General features: G+C 45.4%; 1 protein-coding gene across 1 annotated transcript in view; it reads left to right on the top strand.

Annotated features, from left to right (window-relative positions):
* Window positions 1-254: 254 nt before the first annotated feature.
* The window catches only part of SNX10 (sorting nexin 10), a 63431-nt gene continuing 36475 nt past the window's right edge, over window positions 255-27210 (top strand). Inside the window, exon 1 of the mRNA XM_065398808.1 lies at window positions 255-269. The gene's annotated coding sequence lies outside the window, so the exon portion shown is untranslated. The remainder of the gene's footprint in view (window positions 270-27210) is intronic.

Genomic DNA, 27210 nt, shown 5'->3' with positions numbered 1-27210 from the left:
GCCTCCCCAGCAGCGCTCAGCAATTGCTCCACGGCCTCGCCTGTGTGCCTCCACACCCACGTGCCCTCCCAGCGGGGCACAGCCAAGCGAGCCCTCGCTGCAGCCGGCTGCAGCCGCAGCTCCTCCCGCTGCGGGTCACATGAGCGCCGGGTCCCCGCCCACGGCTGCCTTAGGCTAGGAGAGCGGCTGTGCCGGGGCTGCTGTCTGCCGAGCCCGTGCCGACACCGCTGCTGGGGAGCGGGCGGAGCGCGGGAGCCGCCGCTGTTGATGTGAGTAGGGCAGGCGCGGCTGCTGGCCGAGAGCGGGGCGGAGCTGGGTTTCGTTTCCGAGCGGAGGCTGGTAGCTGCCCCTCCGAGTGGACGGGGCTAGCGGGGCACGTAGGGGCCCCAGCTGCGCTGTCCGGCGGGCGCGCCCTCGCTGCAGTCCCGGCGGGCGGGCTCCATGGCCCCGCGGGGGGGTCATTTCATTCTCTGCTCTGCCAGGGCCGGCACTTGGTGGCTGTCATCCTGAGGCGCTCGTGCCCCCGTGGGGAGGAGGCAGATGCACCGGGTAGCCTGGGTCTGGGGCTCAGCGCCAGCCGGGGATGGGGATGTTGGGGTTTGGAGACAGGGAATCCCCGTTCACAACCGTCTGGGTCCAAGGGAGCAGCCTTTGCTTTAGGGTGGCCTAGGACGGGAATCATTGGCTCCCCTACTAAAGCTGGAGCTGCTGCCAACACCGCTGAGAACCAGGGGCGGCCGGTCAGATTTAGCAGTTCCCCCATCGACGAGCAATTAGTGTCTTGAGTTAATCGTCTTTGAAGCGCCAAAAGGGATAATGAGTTTCTTGATATGTGTTCGAGTGGATGTTAATGCACCGCTGCCACACCACTTCCACTTAATAGGAACGGTCATATGCGGTGCCATGGGCTATATACTCTGGTATTCTCTCTTCAAGTCCATGCCTACCTTTGCAATTTTAGGTAGCTCTCCCCCTGTTGCAGTAGCAAGGGTGAGGGAAAACGTGGAAGTTGACTATTTGTATTCATATCACTAAGTCACGTGAGGGGGGGATCCCCTGAGCCAAGCTAGCCACAGGTCTAGGCTAGAACTCTCACCAGCAATATTAGTGCTAGCTAGTGCAATGGGTGGGAGATTTTAAGAAAATCTTAGTGCAGACCCAGCCTATATGGTTTGGGGCAAATGATACAGTAATTGTACTACATGTACCAAAGGTGCAACAGGATTTGGTCTTGTGCATGCAGGAAAATCAAACCATATTGTAACACAATCAAGGCACAACTGTGTAGTAGTAGTATAGATCAGTGCATAGTGGTTATTGCTAGACCCAGTTCCTGCAGAATGGGCCACTGGTTTGGGGTTTACTGGAGTGAAGGGATGTAGGTTTTTTTATTTTTTAATGAAACATAGGTAAATGAATTAGATTTGAACTATTGCAGTATGTGCTCAAGGGTGTGATTGTTATATGTATACTGGGGACTTTTTCCATTTGAGATCCCACATTTGGTATAAAACTATTGCTGATTCCCTTTCAGAATATGCCTTTCTTGCAAATTTGTTAGCTATCACAGGACTTGCTTCTCCAGTATAGTATAAAGTACTAATTGTAACAACAGAGAAATCATTTCTCCCTGTACTAGACTGTTAAGCAAAATTATATCACACACAACACTGTTACTGTGACTTCATAGGTTTTTTTTTCTTTGATAAACCGCCGCCGTTGGCTATAAATAAGAAGTCATGTACTGTACTATGCCCAGCTTTATCAAATAAGGCTTTAATTCCACTGAGCTTTTCTAAAAACATTGTAAGTGGTATATCCACGTCACTAGGGCACCAGATGGCATAAAGCTTGACCCTTATTCTGGTCTCACATCCATCAGTGTAAATAGTAAACTTGGAGCAAAGTGAGATCAGAATCAGGCCCCTTAAAATATTATAATTATTATTAGTGTAGCATCTGGGAGCCCCACTTATGGACCAGGACCATTGTGCTAGGCCAGGGGTCAGCAACCTTTCAGAAGTGGTGTGCTGAGTCTTCATTTATTCAGTCTAATTTAAGGTTTTGCATGCCAGTAATACATTTTAACGTTTTTAGAAGGTCTCTTTCTATAAGTCTATAATATATAACTAAACTATTGTTGTATGTAAAGTAAATAAGGTTTTTAAAACGTTTAAGAAGCTTCATTTAAAATTAAATTAAAATGCAGAGCCCCCCGGACCAGTGGCCAGAACCCGGGCAGTGTGAGTGCCACTGAAAATCAGCTCATGTGCTGCCTTTGGCACGCGTGCCCTAGGTTGCCTACCCCTGTGCTAGGCACTGCACAAACAGAGAACAAAAAGACAGTTCCTGGCCCAAAGAGCTCATAATCTAATGTAAGAGACATCTGATGGATAGACAAATATATTCATTACTACTTATAACATAACTTTTTAACTCCTCCCCTATTGAATTTTGCCTCCACCTACACATTTCTGCTCTCTTCTTTCCCATCTTGATTTTTTTTAAATAGCCATGTTGGTTTTCACAAATTCATACAATGTTGTTCACTTTTCTGTCATTTTCTTATAAACCCAGTACTGAACACCCAATATTAGTTTGTTTTAATATGGCATATAATGTATCCACAACTGTTCATAAAACTGAAAATTCATTAAGAAATTCTGCCAGCATTTTAATAGATTTTGAATTTATATGCCTAAATAAATAATGCAGCTGTATTACTTGCATGTATTTATACTACTTCTAGGCGAGTTCATGAGGAGAAGTCCAGAGTTCCAGATATGGCAGTTAATCGATAGCCACCATTGAAATTTTGCTTGTGTATTTTAAAACCCTCATTTTCTTCCTCTTTGGCAGCAACATGAATGCTAGAGTTAGCGATTAATGCTTTTATATCACCTGAAAGAAGAAGTTCCCACTTTCACATGATAAAGTTACAAGTATTACTTCCTAGATCTAGTTGTTTTGAGATTGTGATGGCTGAAATAATATCTTCTTTGAAGTGCATGTTTGAAAAAGATAGTCATTAGAATTATGTGATTTTTTTTTTTTTTTTTTTTTTTTAAGGTGCATTTTGCCCATAATTTGTTAAGGCCATCCCAATGGAAAAATATCACTTCTTTTTTGTCCTTGTGGTACATGAAATATTATGCTTAAGTCTGATCCTCTATAAACTTTCTGGTTTCTTCTTGCTCCCTGATTTTGTGATGTGGCTGGGTAAATATTATCTTTACCCTCCAAGATCTCTCTCCGGGCTTGTCAACACTTGAAAGTTGTTTCAGATTGTTTTTGTGTATTAACTGATCAGGAACAATTGTTCCAAAAACAGCTTGTCCTCTCTGCTTTATGCCAATTGAAGCTGCTTCCCTTTTGAATCATCTTGTCCACATGGTGCTGTGTTTTACTGAAATATGTGGACAGCATTCAGAGCAGAAATCCCATGGTGCAATGTTCTGCCACTAGGCTCTATGCATTTGGGGATTTTTCTTGTGGCACATAATAGGATACCTACTAGAAACCACTGGAATTCTGGGACTTGGGGTCAAATGAAAAAATTCCCATGATTCCTCTCCTTTTATCCCATCATTCATCTGGCTTTTGCAAGCCAGCGCCATTGTCAAACTGCTATCAGGCAGCATGGGGGAGACATGACTGAGTGCTGTGATCCTGATGGTAGTTAATATAAGCTGGCAGATGCACATGTATTGGCAGTCATGCTTTGGGTAACTTGAGAGACAGCCATGGTGGTGCTGTAGCAATATGAGCACAGGAGGAGGATGAAATTGAGCCTCTGTACGAACTTTTTCAGGATTGGCTTCTCTCAGTGAGCTGCCACTTCTGGACTCAGGCGACCAGCACTTACTGGTGGAACAGGATAGTGCTGCAGACCTGGGAAGATCAGAAGTGTTAGCAGTACTTAAGGATGAGAGAGCCCACTTTACTAGAAATCTGTGCAGAGCTCACCCCAGAGCTGTAGTAGTGGAACACCTACATGAGAGCTCCCTTCAGCATGGAGATGCATGTGGCTGTTGCTATCTGGAACCTTGCCATCATGATTGCTAGTGGTCTTTAGTTAACCAGTTTGGTATTGGTAGATCAGCTGTGGGGCTGTTGTCCTGGAGGTATATGCTGCTATCAAGAAGTACCGGCTCCTTTTTCTAACTTCTTTTAATGAAACTCCTCTTAATTCTATCCCTGATTACCTTAGTGTGGGACACCACAAACTCTTACATGTTTATCATATCTCTTTGTAATTTCTTGACATTTGGGGGAAAAGAAGGAAACATTTCTCTAGCTGGTTGATTTAAAAAACAAAACACAACTTGTTAGAAGTTGCTCAGAGGTGTGGAATGTTTTAAGTAATCCTGGCCCAAATGGAGACGTTGGCAGAGGGCAGGTGACTAATTCGATGCGTCATGGCTCTGCAATATATCCTATTGATATCACTTCCACCACATGTGGTCTGTAGCATGCACAGGCTCTTGGTTTTGGAATCAAGGAAAGGTGCTCCATTTGGATAATTTAAGATCAGGTGATCTTTTTCCTAGTTAAATATTCTGCTAAAACCTATTTAATCACAGGAAAATAACTCTTTAGCTTATTTTTTCTGATACTAAAAGTACTTGGGCCCAGATCCTAAAAGGTATTTAGGCTCCTGACTTCCATTGAAACCAGTGGAAGTTAGGAGCCTAAATTCCTTTGAGGATCTGCGCCTAGGAGAAAACTGTAGCTGTATCCTCCAGGAATTCCTGGCTCCAGTCAAAATAAGTCTTGATCTTGAGTGTTAAATTCTGCTCATCTTACTCACTCACTCAGAAGACCCTAAAGAAGCCAAAGGAGCTATGTGTAAGAATTTAGCCCCAAATCTGTCTGTCTAGGTAGTTTATATTGTCCATCCAGTCAATATAATATCTAAATTCTGCCCACTATTTAAAAATAGAAACAATTAATCTCTCTCCCTCTCTTTTCCCAGCCTGTAAAAATAGCTTGGTTGATGTATATGGTTTTGAAACATGTATTTGTGTGGGTGAAGAATTTATTGAAGCAGAGCTATGTCAAGGAAATGAGTTTGGCATTTAGTTTTTGGAAGTAGGTAGGCCTGTGGCCACTCCTATCACTGAGTTAGATCTATAATTAGGTGCATATCTCTTAAGAAAACCTTCCTCTGTTGGTCAACAGGATGAATGTTCCATTGAAATATAGTGTGGAGAGAGAAAGAGAGGAGGTCGCTTGGTTAGCTATGAACAGTCCTAATGGAGGGCTCTGAACACCAAGACAGGATCTTGAATAGGGTGACCAGATGTCCCGATTTTATAGGGACAGTCATGATTTTTGGGTCTTTTTCTTATATAGGCTCCTATTCTTCCCCCCCCCCCCCCCCCCACCACCTCCCTGTCATGATTTTTCACACTTGCTGTCTGGTCACCCTAATCTTGAACCAAATTCTGTATTCAGTGGGAAGTCATTGTAGAGAGTGGAACATTGCACTGACTTATTAACAGTGATTTGTGATGCTAAGGAAACTGGCTGCTGCTTTTTATATGAGCTGGAGCTTTATTCTTAGATATGAGATGAAGTAATCAAGCCAAAAGGTAATGAATTCATGGATCTCTATGAGCAGCCTATGTCCAATGGGATGGGACACAATCTTCTGTCCATTTGCAGTTGGAAGAAGACATTGTTTACCCCCATGGCTTTTGTGGCACCCATTGGCCCTGAGAATTGCAAAAAGATCCCAAACCCTGAAAACCAGTTTGAGAATCCAAGGACAGATCAAGCCCTCATCAGTGAGGGGTGTTACAGAAGAGGCAAGTTCTTTGAAGCCTTCTCCTCTTCTTACCAGCATCGCCTGAATCTTACTTGAGTTCAGCTTTAGCCAGCTGCTCTTCATCCAGGTCCTGATTTCTTCCTGACATTAAGATAACTGGGAGACGTCCTTGTAGCAGGGTTCAGTCCCAGAGCGCATCCCCTTAGGGCATGGTAAGGCAGTACAGGCACCCTGCCTTCAATTCCCTCAGGGTTTTCCCCAATAATTCATTAGCAGTGTAGAATACTAAAACTACATTTTCCTTCTTGGGACCTAATTTAAGTCCTTACTTATTACAGTCCCCTTTGGCCCTTCTGAGCCATTATCCTTCCTTCTCTGGGCTTCCAGTTCACTCTTGTTCCAGGGCTTCAGGTCCCAGTTTCTATGAGCCCAGGAGATCTGACTGTCATGCTCCAGCCCCTGACCTCTCTGGGGAGTCTTTCCCACAGTTTTCTTGTGCCCTGGTCTTTAGACTCACAAACTGCTTCCCCTTGGTTTAGAACAGGGATAGGCAACCTATGGCATGTGTGCCAAAAGCGGCACGCGAGCTGAATTTCAGTGGCACTCACTCTGCCCGGGTCCTGGCCACCGGTCCGGGGGGCCCTGCATTTTATTTTAATTTTAAACGAAGCTTCTTAAACATTTTAAAAACCTTATTTACTTTACATACAACAATAGTTTAGTTATATATTATAGACTTATAGAAAGACCCCTTCTAAAAACATTAAAATGTATGACTGGCACGCGAAACCTTACATCAGAGTGAATAAATGAAGACTCAGCACACTACTTCTGAAAGGTTGCCGACCCCTGGTTTAGGAGCTCCACAGCTGGGCTGTGATTCAGTCAGGCTTCCTCATCCCACCAGCATCTGAGTTCTGATCCTGCTCCAAGGAGCTTCCCTTGGTCTCTAGACTCACAATCTATTTCTCCTTTGGTGTGCAGCTGTGCTGTAGCTTATGGCTAGGGCCCTTTGTTTTCAGTTTTTCTTCTATTTAATTTTTCCTGGGAATTTATCAGTGTTCATTACCACAACAATAAAAACAGGTGAAAATCAGGGCAAAAACTATTAATTTTTCTGGGTAAATATCAGGGTTTATTTTGGTGGATGGAAAGACGGGGGGGAAAGTATTCAGTAGCTTTGAATTCCGTTCATCAATGTGGTTTGCTTCAGAACTAAAACAGAACTCAAAACACAATGCCACCTCTGAGTTTAAGAAAACAATACATCTCTAATCCCCAAATAAAACTTTTCATTTGAATAAACCATTTGCTGTTGTAGACTTAGAACTATTAGCCCGTAAATATTTACATTTAATAATTGGGCCACACCATTTGCAGCGCATACACTCAACTTCATCCTTTTCTCCTGTTTTTGTTTTTTTAAAGCTTTTGTTTTTTTAAAGCACTTCCTTATGTTCTGAAACATATTCTGATAGAGATTTTTGTTTTCCCATTTTAGTGTGTCAAATCTTTAAACTGTTATCTGCGAACAGCTTGAAATGTGTACATGGTGGGCGTGAAATTCATCAGTACGTTCAGAAGCGCACACACTTCAGAGCTTGTGTGCCTGCCTGTTTGTTTATAGTGTGTATCTTCTAGACTAATACATAGCCTTACTTCAACAGGCAGCTTTGCATTTAGACAAAGACTAATGTATTATCGTAATCTCATGCAAGGTATTGTATTTTCCTAATAAAACAAGTTATTTTTTATATATTTGAATGATACAAAAGTAGGTGAAAATCAGAAAAAAATGAATAATACTTTTTGTAAAACCCGGGAATTTTTCTGTAAAAATCGGTTTAAACTGAAAACAAAGGGGCTTACTTATGGCAGATATCCTCAGTCCACCAACATGAAGATTCTGGTTCCCATCCAGGAACCCTTTCCACGGGCCCTAACCCTATGCTTCTGTTTCCCTTCCCCAGCTCAGAACTGGGTTTTAGCATGTCAGGAGGCACCTGATTAACATCTGGCCCCATTCCCAGCTTGGCTGCTGATTCCTAGAACACCGGTTTTCATAAAGAGGGCACATCATGGAACGGGTTGGGTGGCCCCCAGGCTCCACTGCTCATAAAGTGGACAGACCACCCTGTTACTGTGCTGTTTACATTTGCTGTAAAAGAGGTGTATTGTAGGGTACTGTCTGCATCTTGCTGGCACCGCTCTCAGTAGCTTCAACAACTAGATACTGAATAATAAGCGCAAGAGGATTGAACTTTGCAGGAGAGGGCTCATAACGACCCTATAGTCTTGGTCTGAAAGCCATTTCAAATGAGTTTCTGTTTGCTCCTGCATCATCTTAGAGGCAGGATTTATTTGTGTTCAGTGGCATACAATGCCACAGAGAGGTCTAGAGGATGTGTGCTGATGTACTTCTATTGTCTAAGAACAAATAAATTGAAACATAAGGGTTCTGTTATGGAGATCTTCCATAAGATGTCTTGGGGAATTTTGAGTGTGAAATGAAAACATGTCTTGTGAGCATGATGATGTTTTTTCCTTGCTGTTGTCTTGTACCATGTGTCTTGAAGTGTCTGTCCTTTAGTATTTTGGGGGTTTTCTGGCTTAAGAAAATACTTTTCCCCCCCCCCTACCAGAGTGGACAGATGGAAGAGAAACACTATATTTTTATAACACAGCATCCGCTTTACTGGAATGTGAACAGTGATTCATTTACGGGAGAAACACTGTGACCTTTCCGTGTATGTGCAGCCAACAGGTTATTGAAATCTTAACTCCAGTTACCTGCTGCTCCTTTCCCTCAGGGTCCTAACTCCTCGCCAATTCTTTGTATACACACAATAACAATCATTATAATGGAATTGGATGTCTATTAATAAACGTGTCATTTTTAATCACTTGTGTAGTAGGAATGTAAGTTTTGGATTAGTCATAATTTTGGAATCTCTTGTAATGAGATCTGGTCACATTCTGGGAATGGGAATTTTTATTTCACCCACGATATTTTCCTCCGACCAGGGGAGAAAGAGGTTCTAAAAATCCAGCATTAAAGGGTAAATTCAAAAGCTGAATGGAAGACAGTACTTCACAGGGGAAAGGGCAATAGCTAAGTAACATACGTAGTCATAAGCCTTGTTGATAATAGAGCATTTTGGCAGTGCCAACATGTCTAACGTGCCTGTGACATCCCCACTCACAAGAATTTGCAACAGTGCGCAAGTGTTCGCAGCTGCCATTGTGACTGAACTTGCTTTCAGCAAGGCTAAATACTGTCCACACTAGTGTTGTAGCTAGGATGGGAAATTTGGGTGGGTCCCAATTTATGGTGGATAGGCAATGACCAAAGGTCGGATGTCAGCACCCCGTAGCCTCTAGGGCAGGTAACCAGTCCCAAACCTCCTCCTTTTTCCACCCAGGGTGACCTGAAGTGCTCTCACCTTGGCTGCAGTGTGTTATCTTGCACAGCTCCTTGTACTTTCTTGCCTTCAGACAGGGATGGGTCTAGCCTGCCTTGGTCTCCCTTCCCTGTAGTGGCTTCGGGCAGAGGCCAAAGCTGACCAGTGCCACCCACTGAGGATGTACCGCTGGCTGGAACAGGTGGTGTTTAAGAGTTACTAATTTGGATTTAGCTTTAAAGTTGATGCTTAAAATAAAGTAAAATAAGCCACTCTTAAACTGAAATGTTCACACAGGGGTTTGCACCTGTTTAAATCATTTAAAAAACTGATTTAAACTCGTGAAAGTTTCTTGTGTAGACAAGGCCCAATTTGCTACCTCTCCTAAACACACAGGAGTATGCACAGAGAGCTGACTCCACTTGCTAAACTCTTTTTCATATCTTTCTTCCTACTTTGTGGTGCAATTGTGGAAGCTGTTTGGGACTGGTCAGTCTCAGGGAAGTGTAGTAGATGCTGTCATTCAAAAGATGAGAACCTTTGCATTTATTATGGTTATTTTACTTTACAACATATGTGCCCTGTCTGCCTTTACAGACCTTTCCTCAGACCACTGATATTGGGCTGGCAGTTCTAGTTCTGTACTTCAGAGCAGACTTCTCCTTTTCATTTTACTTTGCTGGTCTCAGGAAACAGACTAGACCGTAGCACACCTCCTGCAGGTGACCAGACCCTGCTTCTCAAAAATACCGGTTTTGACATGCCATGCAAAACAGAACAAGGAAGGCTGCAACAGTTTAATAAAAAATAAAAAAACCAATAAACCAAACCCAAGATGAAAGATTATGTAACTCTTTGGAAAGGCAATTCAAAGTAGCAGAAATCTTAAATACAGAAAAAAATAAGATGAAGTTTAAGAAATGATTGGAGCTAGGCCCAAGCTGGAACTTCAGACCACAAGTATGCAAAAGGTTCAGAACATTAAAAGGCGCAAGTCTGGAGGGGAAGGATCAGATGGTGACAGCTTTTGCATGCATGAGTCTATTTGAAAAAGTAGTGTTGCAGTAAGCATGCACTGTGTTCATTAGCTTCTGCTCTACTCAATTAGCATTAAACCCTTCTCATAATTACAAGGTTGTTATGCCAGAGACATACTTTAGAGCAAGTAATACTTTTCAGAATAGACTTACATTTCATTTATAAAATGTTTAACTCCTTAAACATGCCTATATTGTTTCTGACATAGGTCCAAGATCTTCCTTCTAACCAAGGATTTTGGCCAAGGCTCCAGGAGTCTGATAGGTCAAGCTCGCATCCCCTAATGTATTTGTGTAACTAACTGACTTCCAACGATTTCATTGGGAGCTAGGCTCCTAAATACCTTCGAGGATCCAGGCCTCAGTCTCTATTTATCTGCCTGGGATCCTTGCTGCTGCCTCTGTTTCCGACCGTAGCTTGTATAAGTGACAAAGCTTCAGTTTAGTTGTTTGTAACTGCATCATACAAAAATGTCTGTCTTAGGGTCTGATACTGCTGCCCATCACCAATAGTATTTGAGCACCTGATCTAAATATATATAAATATTTATGTATATTTGTATTTAGAAGTGTATATATGCACATGTGTATCTATGTATTTGTATTTTTTTAACCTGTAGTATCATTATTTATATTCAGGTACAAAATATCAACACACATTTGACTCCCTACACTAAACTTTTGATTTTACGTGGAAGATGCTCAGATACTGAAGCAATAGGTGCTGTAAGATAAGATAAAAACAGCATTTTCTCATTTTCTAAAGCAAGAATACATACTAACAGAAATCGTCTTGTGAGCTACCAGCCCTTCTATTCATAATTGTGCAGATCACCTCTCCTCTCATTAACAATTGTCTAATACCCCTGTGACAGCTACAGCAATTGCTTACACAGAAAAGTAACTTTTAGAAAATTTATTTAATGTAATTTTGGCTTTTTAATGCAAGTTGGCTGTTGCAAACAAGTAGCAGAGCCCGCATCACGTGACAATCCATCTCTCTGTAGACCAGTAGCACGTTTTGCATGGAGCACTATTGGAGAGCTGGAGCTATAGAAGAAGAATTTTGAATGCTTCCAGAATGACTGCAACAAACTCACATCCTTCCCCAATTAATAACCAGTTGTCATGATGAAAACTGACACGTATCACAAAATCAGTCCCATCACCCATGCCTACCATCTCCAATAGTTGCCTAATAATTGGCATTGCTCTGGCCTTTTGAGTGTTCTCTAACCAAGATTAGACTGACGTAATGGATAAGAAACCAGATGAAACAGCAGAAAGTATGTGAGCTCCCTTGATAGAGCTTATGTCTGCTATCTGAGGACTCTACAATGGGAAGATGGGAGAAAAAGAAAATACATTGTAGGCTGTGTATGAATGTCTTGTTTTTTAAATTATGGCCATCTTGAAGCTTCTCAGAGGTTTGGAATGTAAGTCATTCTGCAGCCAGAGAGGGATTATTAAACAGAGTGCAGGTGACACAGTCAGACTTGCTTAATAAATCCCAGTTTCATTTACAGCATCATGTAATATCACCTGGCTGTCACTGCCACATGTCTGGTGCGTGTATAATTATTTTTTGGGGGAGGGCTGATGATGTTCAAGTTTGATTAATTAAATGGCTCTTTGATTCCCAGGTTCCTTTGTAATGCATGACACTCTCCTAGATAAATGTTTTTTTAGGTGATTTCAATTCATTTTCCTGATAGAACAGTTCTTGATAGCAAGGGTGCTTGCCATGTGGTAGAATGGTGAGCATGCTTGATTGGAAATAGGCATCATAACGTTAAAGAGAAGTCTTTCTATAAGATGAGCATTTCATCAGCCATTGAGCTGAAGTCCTGCATGAATGTGAGCAGTTTCACCTAGGCATCTTGACAGTGGCTGCTCAAAGTCCATATTTCAGGAGGAACTCTGTAACTTGCTTTAGCACGCTTTACCAAAGGGCTGTTTTTGAAATTGTCCCTCACTTCTGGCTTGTGGCCAGTGCTTAAATTGTAATGAAAGAGGTGCCGGGGCTCAAGCAGTTTTTTTTCATTCATAACCAGTGCAGCAAACCTAGAAGTGCCAGAGCTGAGCCCTGGCACAAATTAAGCACTGGTTGTGGCTGTCGAAATCCTGCTGATAATTTGAAGTCCCTTATGGAAAAGTGCCCAGTTTCATTTGAAACTGTCCTTGTTTCCTTTTAATAGCCACGTCAATTAAGTGCTGCTGCTGCTGGTGTGGAAGACCATGACTGGAATGTGCATTGGCAACCTGAGGCACAAGGACAGCTGGTCCTCATGGATCTGTAATTTGGTTAAATTAACATCTGAATACTGCATAGAATTAAGATGAGGATACATTTATTTTCCTTTGATTATTTCCTTATATTTTCAATGGGGGCAGTGCTCCAGTAACAACTGCTCCACTGCAGCTTGGCAGCAAGAGAAGGACAAGTTGATGCTGTGAATGCCAAACTGGGGTATATGAGAGAAGCAGAGATTCTGTTTGGACAAACAAATGGACATGTCCATGGCCTACAGTACTGGACAGAATCCTTTGTCTGTGGGAAGAACGATTCAGACTTAGGCACAAATGCCCCTATATGGTTGTCTGTTAAAATTTTTAATACTAAGTTGTTTCCTTGTTGCAGGAAGTAACTTATTGTATGTTTTATGTAAGTAGTCTTGTGTCTGTTAACGTATGAGTGATGGGGTCCATCTGCATCTACCACAGCTGATCCTCTAAGGCCAAGGGAATGATCCAAGGATTGGAAAACATGCCTTACAGCAAAAGTTTCAAGGAGCTCAATCGGTTTACCATAACAAGGTAAAGAGGTGATTTGATCATAGTTAATAAGTACCTACATATGGAACAGAAAATTTGATAATAGAGGGCTCTTCAGTCTAGCAGACAAAGCTATAACAAGATCCAGTGGCTGAGAGTTGAAGCTAGACAAGTTCAGAGTAGAAATAAGGCACAATTTTAAGTGAGGAATAATTAACCATTGGAACAATTCAGGGGTTGTGTTGGATTCTCCATCACTAGAAATTTTTAAATCAAGATTGTATGTTTTTTCTAAAAGATATGCTGTAGTTCAAACTGGAATTAATCCAGGGAAATCCTATGGGCTATGTTAGGCAGGAGGTCAGACTAGATGATTGCAGTGATCCCTTCTGATTTTATAATCTACGAAAGAACAGCTTGACTTCCGCCGACAGCTCGAAATGAGTATTTTCACAATCCCACTTGAGTGTCATAGGCTATAGCCAAAAGGAAACTAGCAACCCTACTTATTAATACAGTCAGAGGGTCATATTCATTGCTGGTATAACACTGGTTGAAGTCAATAGCTTACACCAGAGCTGAATTTATTCAAAATTTTCTAGCGAGGTCTGCATGTGGAGTAATGGAAGCACACGTGAATGAAACATCAGAGGAAGTGAAATTGAAACAGGAGAGCTTATTGTGATGTGAGAAGTTGCTGGTTAATGCAGTGTAGTTCTTGTGTGTGTGAATTTTATGTTAAATATAGAGAGGCTAGTGACACTGGATCCCTGCAGGTGTAAGGTGTAGGGAAGACTGCAGTCCTGGAAGGACAGGACCTAGCCAGGACCAGGAGGTGGAGGACAAGCCCCCAGCTGGGGGAGACCACCTGGCTGATGAATGACTCCTACCCAGGGACTGAACCCTTCAGCCTCAGAGTGGCCTCCCCCCCGGGGGCTCCTCCTTGCACTGCTGGCCAGAGGTCTCTGCCCTGGCAAGAGCATCCTCAGCTTGCCCTGCACCTTGTGCCTGCAGGGATCCTGTGTCGCTGCAGGGAGCTTTCTGCAGCCCTGCTGTCATGGGGCTCTCTGCTCTGCCCCACCAGGACCACAGCCTTCCTTGTACCTGCTGGTGTGAGTATTGCCAGCTTTGTTGCAGCACAGGGAGCCCTCTGCAGCTCCGCACAGCTCCTCTCACTCACCCCCAGGGCAGCAGGATTGCGGAGGGCTCTCTGCACTGCCACAGGGCTGGTGACCACCAATCCCTGAAGGCACATGGTGTGGGGAGGGGGTGAGGCTGAACTCGCTTGTTACCAATGGATATTTTTTTGTTGTTGATTTCATTGTGTCAACTGAAATCCACGTTTACTGACATCTATTGATTTATATCAAATCCTGCCTAGCCTAAATATCTAGTATCCGTAAGAGATGCCAGACTGGTAACATTGGAAACCAAAGCTCTTTAATAAACAGAACTAGTCCTGCTTTGGGCAGTGCCAAGCCTTTTTTCCCCACCTCTTCTCTCCATTGTGCTGCAAACCCTGTTCTACTGGAAGGACTACTCTAGGGGTGAGAGGGCAGTCCCAGCACCACACCCTTTGCCTCTGCTGAAACTAGTGGTGATGGCTACAGTGACGTGAACAGAGACGATCAACTCACGTCACCTAGGACAATTAGCTCCCCCCCCCCCCCCCCCAGCCCCCGACAAGAATGCCTGAAATGGCCTGCAGCTTGAAGGAAAATTCCATGAAATAATGATCAGAAAATGCTTGTGTGGACTTTGGTTGTTTGTGGTAGATTTTGGTAGTGAATGGTCAACTGTTACCCAGGTCTGAAAACAAAATTACTCTTCCCTAGCAACAACTGAAGTTGGTTGTTAGGTTGGCTCCTTTAGAGAGATCCAAAGATGGATGGATAGATATTGAGCAGAGGATCAGTGTTTCTTGTTTGTGGGAAGCATAACAAGGATTTGTAGAATGGACTAGAGGCTTGTGAATAATAATATCAGAACACACAAAAGCACCAGCAGATGCCACCAAATAACAAAAGGCTGATCATAGCATTGCCATATAATCTAATATAAATACAACCTAAGATGTTGGGAGAGGTGAGGGATTTCTCTCTCCTTTATTCCATATTCTGCTGCCAGTGATTTAGAGACCGCCAATCCTTGAGTGAGTTGCAGAGCTTGAATAGGATGCTGGGGCAGAAAACAATTGGTTTTTTTGATCATATTTATTTGCTTAGTGCTCAGGCCAGCTCTGAACTTGCACACTGGCAATTTTTTGTGCCTTTATAGTATTGCTTTAAGTTTTTGGCTATTAGTTATGTTTGTGAGTGTAGGGAAATTGTCAGCCTGTCCTGTAGTGGCTCAAGAGTGTATCAATCTCAGGGGAAACTGTTAAGAAGCAGGGTATAAACTGTCAAATTGGTTGAGAGTTCTGTACTTAGATTTCACCAGCCAATCATCAAGTGTAAACTCTTCAAGCACTGTAACAGCCTACCCCTGAAGTCAGACAGTCCTCTTGGGTACTCTGACCTTTCTCACCATCTAGGCAAGCTTGCCTTTGTGATAGATGATCCCTTACACCAAAAATCACAAAATATTTAGGCTACTTCCAGTCCCAAAGGACCACTCACTTAACTTAGGTGCAATTGACCCGGGGTCTCACACCAAAGACAACACTTGTAGTCAGTCCTATAATAAACTATCTGGAGATTTATTAACTAGGAAAAGGAAACGAGTTATTTACAAGATTAAAGCAGGTAAACATACACACAAATGACTTAGTTTTAAGTTTCAAAAGGTAATAGAAGCTTCTATAATAAACAAGCTCTATATGTTCCTTAGGGCTAACCCAGACTTAACACTGGGGATCTCTTGTTTATACCTAGAAAACCTTGCTCTCCAGAGTCCAAGCAGCATAGAGACACTGTTCCTCCTTGTTAGGGCTTTTTATTCCTTTTCCCCCTTCTGCTCTAAGTTGCAAACTTAGCTGATGGGAGGAATTCACTTGCATGCCTCCTTTTCATGGGGGGTGCGGCAGAGAGGGGAGAGCGCAATCAACAAAGTCTTTTGTTCTCTGATGTTCCACAGTAGTTTATTTGGTGTTTATGGGCCTTCTTTGTTTGGCAGGACCTAACACATGGGTGGGCAAACTTTTTGGCCCGAGGGCCACAATTTGGGTATTGGTATGGAAATTGTATGGCGGGCCATGAATGCTCACAAAATTAACAATTCAGAGATATTCAAATAAACTTTATTTAATAAAGATACATTATAGTGGAAATAAACATAAAACCTTACTTACGTTGTTATGATGGTATATTTATAATAGTATTACAATAATTAAACCAAACTTACACCCTTTCCATGCCCTTTCTCTCTAGCCTGGATTTGTTGGGCATCAGCTTCCTGTCATTGGAACTCATTGAGATTCACCAGCCCCCTGCCCTCAGAAATCTCCTCCTCCTCCTCCTTCTCCTCCTCCACATAGGTCTCGACAGCCCATAACTTTGAAAACTGCCACTGAGCACTCCCTGGCCAACTACTCTTCGTTTTATCCTCAACAATGGAAAATTAACACTACTAAAACATCAGAGTCACCTAAGCCAACAAGTAGCAGGCACATGGGCTTGCATGTTCCAGGCTCTGCCGGCGCATGAGGCGCGTTTGGGTTATGCAGTCAGAACACGCTGGAGCGCTGGGCTCGTGCAGCGGGGCAAGCCCCGACCCCGCTTCCCGGCTGGAGCGGGGCAATGGAGCTTAAGGGCTGGATCAAAAGGTCTGACGGGACAGAGTTTGCCCACCCCTGACCTAACACCTTCTTTTTGATGCCAGCATTTCACAGTAATTAGAACCCATTTCCTGTCTGGTGATCAGGGCCGGCTTTAGGTCGATTCAGCCGACTCGGCTGAATTGGGCCCCGCGCCTAAGAGGGCCCCGCAGCTGTCCACCCCGCCCCCAGCTCACTTCCCCCTCCTCCCCTCCCCTGAACGCTCCGCCCCCTGCTCCTCCCCCTCCCCTGCTTCCCGCGAATCAGATGTTCGCGGGAAGTCTGAAAAGAAGCAGGGGCAGGCGGCAGCAGCAGGTAAGCTGGGGCGGGGGGGGGGGCGCGAGGAGGGCTCCGGGGAGGCGCGGCGCGGCCCAGTCCGGCCCCAGCGGCTCTGGCGCCGGCCCGGCTCGGGCCCCGGGGCGCCGGCCCGGCTCGGGCCCCGGGGCGCCGGCCCGGGCCCCGGGGCGCCGGCCCCGGTTCCGGCCCCGGGGCGCCGGCCCCGGTTCCAGCCAAGCTCGGGCCCCGGGGCACCGGCCCCAGCCAAGCTCGGGCCCCGGGGCACCGGCCCCAGTTCCGGCCGAGCACCCCCAGCACGGCCCCATGGCACCGGCCCCGGCCCTGGCCCGAGCACCTCAGGCCCCGGCCCCGGTGGCTCTGGCTCAGGCCCCGGGGCGCCGCCCCGGCCCGAGCACCTCAGGCCCTGGCGGCTCTGGCTCAGGCCCCGGGGCGCCGGTGCCGGCCGAGCACCCCCGGCCCGGCCCCACGGCTACGGCCCCGGCCAAGCATCCCCGGCCCGGCTCGGGCCCCGGGGCGCCGCCTGAGCGGCCCCGGCCCGAGCACCGGCGGCTCTGGCTCGGGCCCCAGGGCGCCAGCTGCGTCCCCAGCCGAGCGCGCCGCCCCGGCCGAGCGACTCCGGCCCGGCCCCAGCCGAGCGGAGCCGGCCGAGCACCCCCGGACCTGGCCCCGGCCCCAGCGGCTCCGGGCCGGACCCAAACCCTGCGACCCCAGCCCGAGCGGGACCCAATTCCTGGGGGTGGGGCTTGCCGGCGGCAAGCCCCGCCCCCAGTAATCGGGCCCCGCTCTTGCTAAGGCCAGCCCTGCTGGTGATTTACACAGTTTCAGAGGCTTACAATGCAAATGCTCACATATTACTTTACCATATGGAATACAGATGTTATAAGTGAGATTAATGCATGCAGCAACTTACTCATAGACTCATAGACTTTAAGGTCAGAAGGGACCAATATGGTCATCTAGTCTGACCTCCCGCATGATGCAGGCCACAAAAGCTGACTCACCCACAACAGAATCTTCCAGCCTGCGACCCCTGCCCTATGCTGCGGAGGAAGGCGAAAAACCTCCAGGGCCTCTGCCAATCTACCCTGGAGGAAAATTCCTTCCCGACCCCAAATATGGCGATCAGCAGAACCCCGAGCATACAGGCAAGATTCTACAGCCGGACTCTCATTTTACCCGCGATGGCCCGTTAATGCCTATTTGACTAAAATCACATTATCCCATCAAACCATTCCCTCCATAAACTTATCAAGCCTAATCTTGAAGCCAGAGAGGTCCTTTGCCCCCACCGTTTCCCTCGGAAGGCTGTTCCAAAATTTTACCCCTCTGACGGTTAGAAACCTTCGTCTAATTTCAAGCCTAAACTTCCCCACGGCCAGTTTATATCCATTCGTTCTCGTATCCACATTACTACTAAGCTGAAATAATTCCTCTCCCTCCTTGGTATTAATCCCTTTGATATATTTAAAGAGAGCAATCATATCCCCCCTCAGCCTTCTTTTGGTTAGGCTAAACAAACCGAGCTCCTCGAGTCTCCTTTCATAGGAAAGGTTTTCCATTCCTCGGATCATCCTAGTGGCCCTTCTCTGTACCCGTTCCAGTTTGAGTTCATCCTTTTTAAACATAGGAGACCAGAACTGCACACAGTACTCCAAATGAGGTCTCACCAGTGCCTTGTATAACGGAAGCAGCACCTCCCTGTCCCTACTAGAAATACCTCGCCTAACGCATCCCAAGATCGCATTAGCTTTTTTCACAGCCACGTCACATTGCCGACTCATAGTCATCCTGCGATCAACCAGGACTCCGAGGTCCTTCTCCTCCTCCGTCACTTCCAACCTATGCGTCCCTAACTTATAACTAAAATTCTTGTTAGTCATCCCTAAATGCATCACCTTACACTTCCCACTATTAAATCTCATCCTATTATTGTTACTCCAATTTACAAGGTCATCCAAGTCTCCCTGCAAAATATCCCGATCCTTCTCCGAATTGGCAATACCTCCCAACTTTGTGTCATCCGCAAACTTTATCAGCCCACTCCTACATTCGGTTCCGAGGTCAGTAACGAATAGATTAAATAAAATCGGACCCAAAACCGAACCTTGAGGAACCCCACTGGTGACCTCCCTCCAACCCGACAGTTCCCCTTTCAGTACTACCCGCTGCAGTCTCCCCTTTAACCAGTTCTTTATCCACCTCTGGATTTTCATATCGATCCCCATCTTTTCTAATTTAACCAGTAATTCCTCGTGCGGCACAGTATCAAACGCTTTACTAAAATCTAGGTAAATTAGATCCACCGCATTTCCTTTATCTAGAAGGTCTGTTACTTTCTCAAAAAAGGAGATCAAGTTGGTTTGGCACGATCTTCCTTTCGTAAACCCATGTTGTAATTTGTCCCAATTGCCATTCACCTCAAGGTCCTTAACTACTTTTTCCTTCAAAATTTTTTCCAAGACCTTGCATACTACAGAAGTTAAACTAACAGGCCTGTAGTTACCCGGGTCACTTTTTATCCCCTTCTTGAAAATAGGAACCACATTAGCTATTTTCCAGTCCATCGGTACCTCCCCCGAGTTTACAGATTTATTAAAAATTATCGCCAAGGGGCTTGCAATTTCTCGCGCCAGCTCCTTCAATATTCTAGGATGAAGATCATCCGGTCCACCCGATTTAGTCCCATTTAGCTGGTCAAGTTTGGCTTCCACCTCTGATACTTTAATGTCAATTGCCCCTCCTTTATTCCCCTCTGTCCCGCTCCCTCTATTCCTAAGCCCTTCATTAGCCTTATTAAACACCGATGCAAAATATTCATTTAGATATTGTGCCATGCTTAGATTGTCCTTAATCTCCACTCCATCTGCAAGCTTCAGTGGCCCCACTTCCTCTTTCTTTGTTTTCTTCCTATTTATATGGCTATAAAACCTCTTACTATTGGATTTAATTCCCCTCGCGAGGTCCAACTCTACACGGCTTTTGGCCTTTCTCACCGCATCCCTACATGCTCTGACCTCAATAAGGTAGGTTTCTTTGCCGATCTCTCCTCTCTTCCATTCTTTGTACGCTTTCTGTTTTTTCTTAATCGCCCCTTTGAGACGCCTGCTCATCCAGCTGGGTCTAATTCCCCTGCCTACTGACCGTTTCCCCTTTCTCGGGATACAGGCCTCGGACAGCTCGTGCAACTTCAGCTTGAAATAATCCCAGGCCTCATCTGCCTTTAGCTCTCTAAGTATGTTAGCCCAATCCACTTCCCTAAGTAGTTGCCTTAATTTATTAAAGTTGGCCTTTTTGAAATTGTAAACCTTAGTCACAGTCATAGTTTTATTTCTGTTAACCCTTCCATTTAGTTTAAACCAAATTAGCTCATGGTCACTCGAGCCAAGGTTGTCCCCTACAACCATTTCCTCAACGAGGTCCTCACTACTCACCAGCACCAAATCTAAAATGGCATCCCCCCTCGTCGGTTCAGCTACTACTTGATGAAGGAATTCATCTGCTAGCACGTCTAGAAACATCTGAGCCCTATTATTGTTACTAGCATTTGTTCCCCAATCTATGTCTGGGAAGTTAAAGTCCCCCATGATCACACAGCTCTTATTAGTATTCTTACAAGCATTCAATAAAGGCTAAACCTGTTTTTATAATGCTAACACCCATTTTAACAATACTAACACACAGGTGAACCAGACTGATTCCAGCTATGTGTGTGTTAGTATTCAAGTGAGGCATGGGAACCTTGGCATAAGCTGGCACCTGGTTTGCCAGTGTCACAGCTACCCATCTAATGGCAAAACTTAATTTTCAAAATAGTGATATTCCTGAGAATGTTCTATTGGATAGTGTCTGAACTAAGCATTCTCTGAGAGGGCCCCTCAGCTTTGGAACTCACTCTGCCCTGCTCTTGATCTGTAATTAGGGTTACCATATTCAAACAATTAAAAAAGAGGACATTCCACGGGGCCCCGGTCCTGCCCCCAGCCCTGCCCCAACCCCGCCCCTTCCCCACCCCCATTCCAACCCTTTCCCCAAAGTCCCTGCCCCAACTCTGCCCCCTCCTCTGAGCACCCCACATTCCCCGTCCTCCCTCCCGCTCTGATCTTGGTTGGGGGTTGCTAAGTGCTTCCCTGCTTCCCACTCGCCCTGCAGCCCCTGCACCCCCCCTCCTGCAGCCTCTGTGCCCCCTGCTCCCCACTGGCCCTGCATCCCCCCCGCCCCTGCAGCCTCTGAGCCCCCCACCTGCCCTTCCCCTGCGCCCCCCTGCCGCCTCTATGCCCCTGCCTGCCCTGCTCCTCCTTGCCCTGCAGCCTCTGCACCCCACCGCCTGCCCTGCCCCTGCACCCCCCTGCCTGCCCTGCTCCTCCTCGCCCTGCAGCCCCTGTGCCCCCTGCTCCCCACTCACCCTGCACCCCCCCGCCCCTGCAGCCTCTGCGCCCCCATCTGCCCTGCCCCTGCGCCCCCCTGCCCCTGCAGCCTCTATGCCCCTGCCTGCCCTGCTCCTCCTCGCCCTGCAGCCTCTGCACCCCCACGCCTGCCCAGCTCCCCCGGCACACGCCCATGGGGGCTTCGGATGCTCAGCGGCGACCGGGGCAGCGTGGGTCCCTGCAGCCCCGGCACACGCCGCACTCCCTGCCCCGCAGCCTCCTTCCTGCCGTGCGGGGTGACGGGGCCGTAGGAAGGGTCCCCCAGTGGCCGGGGAGTCCCCGCCCGTGAGGGAAGCCCAAGCCGTTGGCTGGGCCCAGCCTCCCCATGGTCCTGCGGGCTCGGCTGGGGCGCGCGGTCCGCCCGGCCTCCGGGGGCAGCAGCAGCCCCTTCGCCGCCTTCTGCGGCTGCGCCTCCCCTTCCCCCGCCCGAGCTCGCTACAATGTAGCCGGGCGGCTGGGCTGCACTGCGGACCCGGCGGGTCGTGCTGGGGCCAGGCGAACTCTGGCTTATGCTGCCTCCCTATTTCCCCGGACATGTCCGGCTTTTTGGCATTTCCCCCCGGACGGGGATATGAGTACCAAAAAGCCGGACATGTCCGGGGAAATCCGGACGTATGGTAACCCTACTGTAATACCCCTAGTTTATTAACATTCAGAGCACACTACATGGCCCAGTGTAAGGGAATAGTAAGGCTCTGGTTGATGATCTTAAATATAGTTTCTGTTTGGTTTAATGGTTCAAAAGGTTTACATGAATGGTCTGTTTTATGGTGTGTATTTAAGAATTGTCAAGGAGCACCTAGAGCAGGGGTTCTCAGACTGGGGGGTCGGGACCCCTCAGGGAGTCACAAGGTTATTACATGGGGGGGTCGCGAGCTGTCAGCCTCCACCCCAAACCCCGCTTTGCCTCCAGCATTTATAATGGTGTTAAATATATTTTAAAGTGTTTTTAATTTATAGGGGGGGGGGGGGTTTGCACTCAGAGGTTTGCTATGTGAAAGAGGTCAGCAGTACAAACGTTTGAGAACCACTGACCTAGAGCAAGGGATAGGTACTTCTATGTAATAGATCTATATCTAAATCTAAGTAAATAAAAGGTATTCAGGCTGATACCAAAACAGGGAAGGAACACATTTTTCTATTTAAATCAGTTGGTTTCCTCCCTGCAGGCCAGAAAACACTTTATCGAGACTATAAACCTGCCACACTTCCCCAAAGTCCCTGCCCCAACTCTGCCCCCTCCTCTGAGCACCCCACATTCCCCGTCCTCCCTCCCGCTCTGATCTTGGTTGGGGGTTGCTAAGTGCTTCCCTGCTCCCCACTGGCCCTGCATCCCCCTTCCCCTGCAGCCTCTGCGCCCCCCACCTGCCCTTCCCCTGCGCCCCCCTGCCACCTCTATGCCCCTGCCTGCCCTGCTCCTCCTCGCCCTGCAGCCTCTGCACCCCACCGCCTGCTTCTTCTTGACTTCTTGATTTCTCTTCCCCATCATGTACACCTCTCTCTGTCTTCCCCCTACTATGTCAATGGAAACTCACTATAAAGAGCAAGAGAATTAGCAGCTTTCTGCTTTGCTTCTACAGGCCATTTCTCTCAGTCACAACTGTGGTTTTTTAAAAGAGGATCTTCGCGTAAGCAAACATTTGATCTGTAAAAAGCAACAAAGAGTCCTATGGCACCTTAAAGACTAACAGATGTATTGGAGCATAAGCTTTTGTGGGTGAATGCCCACTTCGTCAGAGTGCAGGAGTCACTGAAGCAGATCAACAGTTCAAATATCAGAGGGGTAGCCGTGTTTGTTGCTTTTTACAGATCCAGACTAAGAGTCCTATGGCACCTTAAAGACTAACAGATGTATTGGAGCATAAGCTTTCGTGGGTGAATGCCCACTTCACCCACGAAACCTTATGCTCCAATACATCTGTTAGTCTTTAAGGTGCCATAGGACTCTTAGTCTGGATCTGTAAAAAGCAACAAACACGGCTACCCCTCTGATATTTGAACTGTTGATCTGCTTCAGTGACTCCTGCACTTGCTAGAAAACTGCAGCATATATGAAATCCCTATATCGAATTACAAAAGAAGAAAAAAAGAATCACTAAATGTCTTTTACAAAATGTTTACAATTTTATGAATGAAATCTTGGCCCCATTGAATTCAATTCAATCTTGCTGTCTTGCTGGCCTGACTACATAATTTGTGAAATAGTAAATTGCATTTCCCATTTGAATGAAAGAAATTAAAAAAAATTGATGCAAGTTTTAGTGTTTCTAATACAAAAGATCCCCTGTAATAATAGTAATTGCATTACAAAAGTTTGGAAAGTTTCTTCCTTTTCTCATGCATTCAAATACCAAGAGCTTTGTCTGATTTGCAAATTTATAGGCTTTTTCCCCTTGTTTCTGACTACTCTTTTGGTCTATGCCAGGGGTAGTCAACTACTTTTTGGTCAAGGTCTAAATGTCTTGGTCAAGGTATAGTCAAGGTCCAGACTCCAGAGAAAATACTCATTGTTGGTTTTATATTATTAAGTAAAATGATTTTGTGGTCTGTTCAAAAGCATCTGGCAGTCTGGATTTGGCTCGTGGTCCACCTAAACTACTTCTATGCTCAATAGATTTAGTGAAGTACCACGCATATATGACATTCTTGCTCTTCATATAATTCTATTGTTAACTTATCTGAATTTTTCAATTTAAAAAAATCAGCTGTGCCATAGAAAGGGGATCCCACTGTAGCTCACACTTGCTGGAGTGAGCAAGCAGTAATACATCTCATTTTCTGCTGAGCTCTCAGGTTAGTTTTATGGTAGGCTTAGGCCTGGTCCCCACTAAGCCCCCACTTCGGACTAAGGTACGCAAATTCAGCTACGTTAATAACGTAGCTGAATTCGAAGTACCTTAGTCCGAACTTACCGCGGGTCCAGACGCGGCAGGCAGGCTCCCCCGTCGATGCCGCGTACTCCTCTCGCCGAGCTGGAGTACCGGCGTCGACGGCGAGCACTTCCGGGATCGATTTATCGTGTCTAAACCAGACGCGATAAATCGATCCCAGAACATCGATTGCCTGCCGCCGGACCCTCCGGTAAGTGTAGACGTACCCTTACTGAAATAGACAGTAGGCCAGTTTTGTGGACTCTTGCTTAGATAGATAGATACTAGGTCTAATTCTGCACTAATTTATACTAGCATATATGGGAGTAACTCCCCTGAAGTCAAGGCAGTTACATTGGTGTAAAACTGATGGAAGGGAAAGCAGAATCAGACCCTGGGTTTTTAAAAGCATTTGAATATTGGATTTATTTTTATCAGTCTCTCTTCTTTACAACTGTCAAAATATTATTTTGTTGAAAACTGAAATGGGGTCTGAGCTACTTATCTGGGGATAGCCAGCATCTGACACACTGAGTGAACAGTCTCTGGCCTCCCAAAGGGGATGAAGGAAGCAGATAGAATTTCCTGGGTACAAGTCTTGGGGAGGCAGAAAGGTGCAGCTTTTCTCCCCCATATAATGCTATAATAGGGTTGGTGAAGGTTGCAAATGGGCACATAGAGAGCCAGCTGATTTGAAAGATACTAGGCACAGATATATTCAGTGTTAAAGTACAGGTGATGGAGGAGATGGCATTGCAGCTTCCTGGTCTTAGAGACAAATATTTGGCTTCATTCTAGTCCTCTCAGTCTATTTATTGAAACCTGAGTTCAAACATTAGCAGCTGAAGACAGAAGTTTTCTCTAAAGATTCAGGTTTGTATGAATTGCTTGTGTAACCCAAGTTTCACAAGCATCTGGTCCCAGACTGTGGAACTGACTCCCGCAGGAAGTAAGGCCCAATGTAAACCTTACTATCTTCCGCTCCACGTGCAAGGCACACTTCCTCATCCTTGCCTTCACTAACATACATAAAAACCTAATCAAAATTACCAAAACTCTACATTGTGCACACAGCTTCCCCCATGAGGGGAGGATGAGAGAGAAAATGAATCACAGATGTTAGTCCTGTTGTTTAATGCACTATTAAAAGTTGTTCAGATGCTGTGGTGATGAGGGTGGTGTCACCTTGCCTCAGTGGGTACCAGCTGAGAATACCAGATTCAGGACAAACTGAGAAATAAGGCAGACTCACCCCTAAACTGGTGGTTACTCTACCATTAGATATACAAAGCCAGTAACAAAAGTAAACTTATGTTTCAACATGCTGGTTAACAAGAAGTCAAAAATGCAGTCTCCTTAGGCATTCCAGCACTTATTTCACCCCCCAGACACTAGACTTTGATGAGTGGTTATTGAAAACCAATTTAATCAAACAAAGGGTTCTTCTGATCTCAAGAGCTCAGCCACGTAGCCAAGTCAATATATAACTCAGATCTTATCCAATAATCACGCTGCTTCCAATCCTTTCGTAATTAAAATCTAAAGGTTTAAGAGAAAAGAATGTGTGTGTATAGATAGATATAGATACATCATTCCTTTGGATTAGGTTATAGCAGTGGTGTTACAGACTGTTGGCTTGAAAAGTCTCTGGTAACTTCCAAAAGATTGGAAGGTCTTCAGTCCATAGTTAGAGTGCTCTTTTTAGTTGTATGTCCAAAGTCCAGAGTATTAGAACAGGAAAGAGGTAACATGGAGATGTTCCAAGGGTCTTTTATATCCTCTGCCATGTGGATGGAATCTTACTATCTCAAACAAAGCTCATAGCCTAGTTTGTGGAAAGATAGTGGCACAAGATGGAGTCCAGGGTCACCTGATCATGTCACATGCCCTTACATGGCTTGCTGACTCCGTGCAGCCATTGGCCATTTGGAATCTGCAGGAAGAGCCATCTGGGCAGAATAAGTTTCTTCAGTGGCCCATTTGTGAGAGTTAATTGCCTTTGATGGGCCATCAACACAAAGCTATCTGGCTTCAATGTAGATTTTACTGGGTGGGTATTAGCCCAGGAACAAACACATTTGGGATACAGATCTATTGCCAATATTGATAACTTCAGATAAAGTGATGATACATGGATTTAAAGAAGATAATCATCTTTAGTGAATCATAACTTTTCCATTGACTCCTTACATGATATACTTTTGTACAAGTTTTGTTGCACTTGTCTAACAGTGGCAATGTTAATGGGACAAATGGTTATATTTCAATCATACATCATCACAGGTGGTATAAGGACCTATAGAATAGAACCTACTGACTTCACAAATAGAGCAGCTTGAAAACCAGGGGAAAATATATAGTAAACATTTTCACAAAATTCCCCACTGCCACCCTTATTTTTGGAAAAATTTTGCCCAGCCTTAGTTCTCATCGTAAACAACGGGTCACCTCATCTTAATGATGTAATAAAATAATTTTTCCTCCAAAGTGTTTTGGACCTGTTGGTAACTGGTTTGTACATGTTATCTTATGTCTGCTTTGAAGGACAACTTTCTCCTTCAGAGTGGCAAAACACAATATGCTAATCATTTCCTCCCACAGGCATGTTAATAAAACCTTTATGCCAAACAATACCATCATATACTATGTATATGCTATATGTTGCAGAAAAAGTATTTTTGAAATGTTGTAGCGGTTTTTAAAATATATTGGGAATACATTTTTGTATCTCTCTGCTGTGAATTCAACTGTAGGGGACTTTCAGGGGCAGGGAAAATAAAACTAAGGCCTTATTTACATGGAAACTGGAACTGAAATAACTAAATTTGTTGCAATTCACTTTTTAGTTATTTCGGTGAAGGCTTGAGTCTGGACACTCTTAT

This window comes from Emys orbicularis, chromosome 2 (genome assembly GCF_028017835.1).
Source record: "Emys orbicularis isolate rEmyOrb1 chromosome 2, rEmyOrb1.hap1, whole genome shotgun sequence".
Taxonomy (NCBI): Eukaryota; Metazoa; Chordata; order Testudines; family Emydidae; genus Emys; species Emys orbicularis.
The sequence above is the reverse complement of the archived record's forward strand: the minus strand, read 5'-3'. Positions and strand labels throughout refer to the sequence as shown.